The sequence below is a fragment of the Danio rerio genome, chromosome 8 (assembly GCF_049306965.1).
Source record: "Danio rerio strain Tuebingen ecotype United States chromosome 8, GRCz12tu, whole genome shotgun sequence".
NCBI lineage: Eukaryota > Metazoa > Chordata > Actinopteri > Cypriniformes > Danionidae > Danio > Danio rerio.
In genome coordinates this window covers 44,087,071-44,095,805 of record NC_133183.1, presented here as the reverse complement: position 1 = coordinate 44,095,805, position 8,735 = coordinate 44,087,071, and the positions used below count along the sequence as shown (strand labels likewise).

The following is an 8,735-nucleotide window of genomic DNA, read 5'->3' as shown; positions in this document are numbered from 1 at the left end:
TTTTGTTGTAGAACCTGTCTCGTTTGCCCAGTTAGTGCGGTTCGTTTGGCATATGTGAATTCAGCATATCAATCGGTCCGAGATCGCCTGAATAAGTTGGTCTCGGCTCGACTGAAATTAACTCGGGAGTGGATCGATTGTAGTGAGAAAGTGATACACAGCTGTTCACTTATGATGTCTTTATTGCTCATGGCCATAAAATAAAAAAGGATGCATGACAGCTGAGCGGGACTCTGCAAAATAAACCCTAAAACTCCAATGTGAGGAAAGTTTACTCGCACGTGACTTGTTTTAGCTCTTTTGGTCTGTTTAGAAACTTTGACCTGTGAAAGCGAACTGCACCAAGAACAAAGTGCTACATTGTAACAGTTTGAATCCCTGTTTCTGAACAAATGAATCTATTCACAGGTGTAAAAGCACCCCAAGTCAAATAACCACTCGTTACAACCAAGGTATGCAGAAGAACATCTCTGAACGCACAAGACATCGAACCTTGAGGTGGGTGGGCTACAGCAACAGAAGACCACACTGGGTGCCACTCCTGTCCGCTAAGAACAGGAAACTGAGGCTGTAATTTGCACAGGCACACCAAAATCGGAAAATAGAAAATTGTTGCCTGGTCTGATGAGTCGATTTCTACTTCAACATTCGAATGTTAGGTTCAGAATTTGGTGTCAGCAACATAATAGCATGGATTCATTCTGCCTTGTATTAATGGTTCAGGCTGGTGGTTTTGGTGTAATGGTAAGGGGGATATTTACCTGGCACACTTTGGGTCCATTGTACTAAAAGAGCATCGCGTCAATGCCACAGCCGATATTGTTGCTGATTATGTCCATCCATTTATGACCACAGTGTACTCGTCTACTGATGGCTACTTCCAGCAGGATAACACACCATGTCATAAAGCGCAAATCATCTCAGACTGGTTTCTTGAATGAGTTCACTGCACTCGAATGGCCTCCACAGTCACCAGAGCTCAAACAAAAGAGCACCTTAGGAATGTGGTAAATATGAGATTCTCATCATGGATGTGCAGCTGACAAATCTGCAGCAACTGCATGATGCTATCATGTCAATATGGATAAATCTCTTCTCAACCCAGTACTGTACCTAATAAAGTGGCCAAAAAGTATATTATTAAATTAATAATTATTAAATTACCAAATGATTATGTCTACACCTATCCCAACACTAAACTCTTTTTGAAAATCTTTGAAAATACATTAGTTTATGCAAGCTATTTCTAAATCTGTATTTTTTTTTTACAGAAGATACTTTGACATGTGAAGTGGTCAGAAAAACTGCTTGTTTATTGTTAAATGAAAAGTCAAATGACCTGAAAATCAGCAAATTACATACAGAATTTTAATTCTAGGTGAACAATATATGAAGCTAAAAAATATGGATGTGTAAATATTAAGTAGAAAAAAACATTTGAATTATTACAGCAAAATAAAACAATCAGCTCAACATATATTCAAAACTGTCTAATATTTTGTTTTGAGTTATAGTCATCCCTTGACTAGATGCCAGTGTCGTTTAGAAGCATCTAGTAGGATCTAGTGAGTTACAATATGCTGTATTATATTGGGTAAGTAATGTTGACTTTAATTAGAGAAAATATTCACTGTAAGACTATTTTAGATGTTTATCTTAATACATATAACTACCTGCATGTCTATAACCCTCTATCAACATCACTCTAATTCCAGAATCCTGGTACTTAATAAAATATTGCCTGTAGCCTTGTGTGGTGGGTTAATTTGATTTGTTTGAGGTGCAACGAAACCTTGGGAACCTGAGGAGGAAGTTCAAAATTGAGCCACTAAAACTTAACCTTCTCTTCTGCCTAATCCCAGGATGATCCAGCTCGGCTCTAAGCGATGATAAAAATAATATCAAATCCGTTTAGGCTCACGTTAGGGCTAGTGCATACATAAATTAAAAGTCTATAATGTACTCACTGTTATAAAACTGAAAGGCTGACTTTCACATAAAAATCATATATTTAAGACAAAAAATATTGGTAACCAGTGTTGGGGAAAAATTACTTTAGAAAGTAATGCATTACAATATTGACAATTATAAAATTATATACTCCCTCAAAAAGTAACTAGTTGTGTTATTTAGTTACTTTACATGGTAAGTAATGCGTTATGTTACTTAAGATACTTTTGCGTTACTTTTTGTGATCTGGCTGAATGGTTTTCAGAACTTGTAGGGTTGTTTTTAAATCGGAGCACTGCAATTAGCAACACTGTATGACTCTCATTCGCCTTAAAAAAAACATAAAAATGTAGGATAATGTTATCTTGAGAACTTCAATGAAAGTTTAAAGCAATGTGTTTGCTACTTTTGTAATTGTTGTCTTAATAAAAAAGTAAAATCCCTGTCCATTCAGATAATCTCTTTTTTCTTTTCTTCCATGTGTTCATGTTCTCTGCCATTTTGGTTTCTGTCTGTTCCAGCGCTCTCATTGCATGCAGGATTAAATGAGACTATCTTCATTTTAAGCAAATAAACTAAACTAAAAAGTAACTAAATTGGTATTATTTAATTTAACACACTTACATAGTTCTTGAATTATGTTAATGTAATCAGAATACATTAAACAAAATAGTGTTCAGAAAAGTTTCACTGGGTTTAGTTTTTATTTATGTAATTAAATATTTTTTATTTTATTTTATTATATTATTAAATTTATTGTTGGTATCATTGCATGAAATAACAAAAAAATGTGATGTTTTCAGACGTTTATATTCAGTTTTATAACCTATGAATAGGGCCAGACAGAACCTGTGGACATTTTTTTGCTATTTCTGCTGAGAATATTGTAAAAAAAAAAAAAAATCTGCGGATTTATATGGAATTATTTTGGGAGTATCATAACAAAAAAAATTTAATAAAAAAAATAAAAACTTTTTTTAACTTTTATTCAATGTTTACAATGCATCTAGATCCACTTATTTGGTAAACAAAGCAAGTCTCTCATAATATGTACTGAAAGACAAAAAATGTAACTTTTAGAAACTGTTTTGTAAATAAATCAAGGGAACACTTTCATGTTAGTCAATATTACGGAAATTAATTAAAAAACTGAAAAAAATATAAGTTTACACAAATTTACCTATGTAAATAAACAGACTCAATAATGGGCCAGAAATCTGCGGAGTTCTGTGTGTGCAGATTCCGTGTGGGCCTAACTATGAGCAATGCTGCAACAATTCTGATTTTTAATCAATCAGAAAGTTAAATTTGAAAGTGTTATCCGACACTTTACTCAAATCCTTACCTAATAATTCCAGTAATTTAGACTAAATACTGAGAAACTGACAATTATACTTTTCCATAGCTACTGTATGTCAGGCCAGTAGCCAGCCTGGTGAAAGGAGTGGTTCTTTTTTTTTTTCTTAAAAAGTGGATCGACCTTTTTGCAGTTATTTTCTATTTAACTATGAGGTTTAAATGGTGCAGTTTAGTGACATCTTAAGCACTATTTTTAGCTGGATTAGCTTGTCAGATGTCATCATAACCACACTTTTTGAAAAATACTTGCTAAAGATTTACAATAAAGAATTATGAATATATATATATATATATATATATATATATATATATATATATATATATATATATATATATATATATATATATATATATACATATTATTATTATTTATTTATTTTTTTTTATACAAATTTATTACATCATACATCATTAAAAAGTAATAATCTGTCAAAGTTATAAAGTAAAAGCCGTTTTATTAGGCCAAAAAAAAAAATAATAATTTGTCCAGATCATTCCATTTTCTTCAGTCAGAATTTAGCCATTTGAAAGATACAAAAATCAAACATAATAATAAGATTAATACTACTACTACTACTACTACTTCTACTACTACTACTACTACTACTACTACTAATAATAATAATAATAATGTCGAGCTTCACTAAGATACATTTGAAAATCCATAGATAACAATCTAAATTAGTATTCAAATTCATTTTCACCTCTTAAGGCCCAATGTGTTTTTACATGCATTTTTTTATTTTTTGCTATTTGGCTTATTGGAACCTAATTAGAATAAAACAATAAAAAATAAGTATCATCTTTTGATACGCACTTTTAGAGAAAAATTATGTCCATATGTGGACTCGTGGTCTAAATTTACATAAAACTCTTTTTTTCTGACTGTTTTTAATGCATATAAAACTTTTATTTTTACTTGCTTTGACTATCAGAGAGTAAAAACAGCATTCCACTGGCCAAAACTGATTAGCCACACTCAAGCAAAAGCTGACAAGGGATTCCGCTTGATTTTAAAGCCTTTTATTGGAATATTTTCACTATTTAAAGCAGTCAAAATAAGATAAATGAGCTCATGTATAGGACAAATTCTGTACTTTTGTCAGTGAGGGGTTAGTCTTTAAAACCACCCGAACCCCCCTGGCTGCTAGCCTGTATGTGTCTATTTTTATTTATTGTCAGACCACGGGACGAAAAAGAAAGGGGTGAAAACATTGGTGCACTTTTAAAAGAAGTATATTGTAAACGCCATATGACAAAGTCAACATACACGTAAGATAAGGACAATAGATCTATAGTTATATTTCTGCTATATTTACATGAAAGAAATGTCGCTCGGAGGAAATTAGCAGCAATCGATTGTCTTGCGTCTTCACTGAACATGCAGAGTACATATTTACCAATTTCGCTTTTAATCAATCCTTTTCACATCACTGTAAGAAAAAGAACGCCACAGAACTCAGACATAGTAATATAATTCCTTCCGCTTATTATTTCTCGTCCTACTGTTATTATATCATTCACTTAGTAATGAGAATCAGACGGTCAATGTGCCACGTCGTAACAAAGGGCTGCACATTTCACGAACAGTCGTGATAGACCAATCATCATGTTGTATGAACCTCAAGGATCGAAGAGGAGATAGTTGGACTGGTGTATTACTATTAAAGCTCCACCTTTCTGCGCAGTGGTTACATTCTTATGTTTTCGATTTTCTTTCATAGATAAAATGCATGCCATATAAAGCTTGTGTAAATTAGTTGTTGCGTTAGAATTGAAAGATTATTCTTTTGTATATGTAGGATAAAATGCAGCGTTAACGGATGTTTAATTATATTCATGAGCAGTGCATGCTGGGATCTTTTCATTGGTTGTCTGGCGTGCTTCCGCAGACCTTTAACCCTTTACTGATCAGCAAAAATAGAGCTCGTGTAAAAGCCAACCACCCCGGAAAGAACCCTGCAAACCCGTAACTATTGAATAGCATAGTAGGGAAAAAATGCTATGGAAGTCAATAGTTACAGGTTTCCAGCGTTTTTCAAAATATCTTCTTTTATCTTCAACAGAAGAAAGCAAGTCAAACAGGTTTGAAACAAGTTCAGGATAGGTAAGCGAGGACAGAATTTTCAGCTCTGGGTGATATACCTGTGAGCAGATCTACCCTGCGTATTTCCCATTGCAGACTCCTAACACTTATTTTGCATATGAAATATATATATATATATATATATATATATATATATATATATATATATATATATATATATATATATATATATATATATATATATATATATATATAAATCTCTTTAAGCATTAAGAAATTGTGATCCTGTTTAAATTTGATGTGGGCATTTGATAGCAAAAATTTGCATTTGCGTTACTTTATGCCATGTTATTTTCAGTACATATTCTCTGATTGAAAGATGCCAAAATGATTAAATGTATTTTATTATATTGTAAAACAAATTTCATTCATTCATTTATTTTCTTTTTGGCTTAGTCCCTTTATTCATGAGGGGTTGCCATGGCAGAATAAACCGCCAGCTTATCCAGCATATGTTTTACATAGCGAATGCCCTTCCAGCTGCAACCCAGTACTGGGAAACATCTATATACTCTCATTCACACACATACACCACGGCTAATGTAGTTTATTCAATTTACCTATAGAGTATGTCTCTGGACTGTGGGGGGAACTGGAGCACCCAGAAGAAACCCATGCAAGCACGGGTAGAACATGCAAACTCCACACAGAAATTCCAACTGACCCAACCGGGATTCTAACCAGCAACCTTCTTGCTGTAAGGCTCGAGTGCTAACCACTGTGTGTGGCAATATAATTAATAATTATTATTAATTAATTTTAGTATGTAACTGAATTTTATCTTTGTTCTCAAAAGCTCAGAAAAAGTGCATTGTTTGTTTTAAAAATCTTTTAAAATCATTAAGAGAAAATATTCATGGAACAACATTGAAAAATCCTTAAAACATTTATTACTTCAGATAATTAAGAATGTGTGCCGCTTTAAAAGAACATTTTTGGAAAGTGAGAAAGTTTATACACATCCTGTGACAAATTGTTAAATATTAAATTAAATGGATGCGTCATGGTGGCGCAATGGGTAAAACAATTGTCTCACAGCATAAAGGTCGCAGGTTCGAGCTTTCGTCTGGGTCAGATGGCATTTCTCTGTGGAGTTTGCATGTTCTCCCCGTGTTTGTGTGGGTTTCCTCCAAGTGCTCCGTTTTCCCCAAGAGTCCAAAGACAAACGTTATAAGTGAATTGGGTAGGTTAAATTGACAATAATGTATGTGTGAATGAGAGTGCATGGATGTTTCCCAGTGATGGGTTGCAGCTGGAAGGGCATCCGCTGCATAAAAAACATATGCTGGATAAGTTGGTGGTTCATTCCACTTTGGCAACCCCAGATTATTAAAGGCTCTAAGCCGAAAACAAAACGAATGAATGTATGTAAAGGTTATGCAAGTAAACGCGTTCAAAATAAAGTTATTCACCTCACATTTCTAGAACAAAGAAATATGATCATATTACTCCAGTTCTTTCATGATTGCATTGGCTACCTAAATATCATATAAATCTTACAGTTTTAATGACTACCCTGAACAGCTTAGCTCCCCAGTATTTGAGGGAGCTCCTGGTGTGTTATATAGACCCTTATGTCTACAACGCTCAATTAGTTCTAGACAATTGATTATTCCCAGAATATCAAAATCAACTGTAGGCGGTAGATCATTCTCATATCTGGCACCTAAAGGGAACAGCCTTCCTAGCACAGTCAGGGACTCCGTTTTAAACTAGATTAAAGACACATCTCTTTGAATTAGCATACACATAAAACACAAAAACATTTGAAATCCAAATCCTTTATAGGATTGTTAGTCTGCATTATTTAGCGCAACTGGAGCCGGGAACACTTCCCTAAAGACATTATAATTTGAACAGCATCTGCACTTATGTTAGTCTTTTTTTTTAATTATTCCAGAGGATTCCATAATTCTAGACCAGGCCGTATCCTTAGCAGCTGCTGTGATGGTCATGGAGGAGTGGAGAGCATGAGACTGATTTCTGTAAGACCCCAGTGACAGACAGGTTCTCGCATTGATCTTGAAGGGCCAGCCTGTACACCAGCCAGTGACCTCTCCCACCTGCAGCTTCTCCACGATGGACGTCCAGCTTTCTCCAGCCTCCGGCGCCTAGACTGCAGCTCTCCACAAGATGTTTGGCCAGAGGAGAAACGGTTGTGAGCCTGGTTTCTCTTGAGTTTTTTTTATCCTTCACTTTCACAAATTGGTGAAGTTTTGCTCCTTGCCACTGTTGCCACTGGCTTGCATGGTTCAAGACCTGTAGAGCTGCGAATCGATGGATTCGCTCTTCAGTGTTTGAACTCTCAGCAGTGAATATTAAACCACACTGAACTGAACTAAAGTCAAGTTTAACTCTGAAAACTGGACTGAAACAATTACACTATAATTACTATATATATGTTATATATAGTGTAGCGAGTCGGCTAGTACCACGTCGCCCTGGGCACAAATCCACACCAGCTGGATCATTCATCAACCCCGGATCGCTCACAGCTGGACCTCATCAGCCAGGGAGAGATATAAGCCAGCCCCACACAGGAGGAAACTGAGCTTCATTTACACATGACTCCCTGCGCTAACGCTTGTCTCTCTCTGTCTCTCCCACAGCCGAATCCAGCTCGTGACCGATTCAACACCATACCTCTCACCAGTCTTCACCATCTCCCCGGAGCACTTGAGCACGCACCCTTAAGAAGAGCACTCATTCACCCCTTTACACTTGTAAATAAAGCACCCTCCGGGGCATTGTTTGTAACATCATCTAACTGTGGTTGTGTTTTCCCTCTGCCTCGCTACAACTGGTGGAGAATGCGGGCATTGCAGAGGGAAAAATTCAGAAGAAACACTTACCATTAAGAAGAAAATAACCGCTGAATTTTTCTTTGTGTTTGTTACAGACAGGCATCCGCTCTCTCTCTCTCCCACGCTTCCTCTTACTCGGCTGTCAACATCACGTCGCCATGTCTCTGGAAGAGGTACTGCTCCACCTAGCGGAGATCTCCAGTAAGCAGAATTCCATCTCTGAGCAACTTACAGCCAGACAGGATCGACTGGAACAACAGCTCCGCCAGGTGGCCAGACACCATCCGACTCCCGAAGTGAGTGCGTTTCATCATCTCACTAAACTCAGCGACCTGGATGATATTGACGCTTACCTACATACGTTTGAAGTGATTGCCGAGAGAGAAGGCTGGCCAAAAGAAAACTGGGCGAGAATGTTGGCTCCGTTTCTCACAGGAGAAGCGCAACGAGCATATTTTTCACTAGAGACACCCAAAAATGAAGACTACAAAGCGTTAAAAAAGGAGATATTAGCC

At 35.9% G+C, this 8,735-nt stretch overlaps 1 long non-coding RNA gene and 1 other non-coding gene across 2 annotated transcripts; one reads left to right on the top strand and one right to left on the bottom strand.

Moving 5' to 3' along the window:
* Positions 1 to 408: 408 nt before the first annotated feature.
* On the top strand, positions 409 to 2,393 carry LOC141375885 (uncharacterized). The gene is made up of 2 exons (XR_012384688.1): positions 409 to 498; positions 856 to 2,393. It is a non-coding gene; the product is annotated as an uncharacterized lncRNA (long non-coding RNA).
* A 2,451-nt stretch (positions 2,394 to 4,844) lies between these two features.
* Positions 4,845 to 4,940, bottom strand: LOC137496409 (small nucleolar RNA U13). The gene has a single exon (XR_011016719.1). It is a non-coding gene; the product is annotated as a small nucleolar RNA U13 (small nucleolar RNA).
* Between the last annotated feature and the right edge of the window lie 3,795 nt (positions 4,941 to 8,735).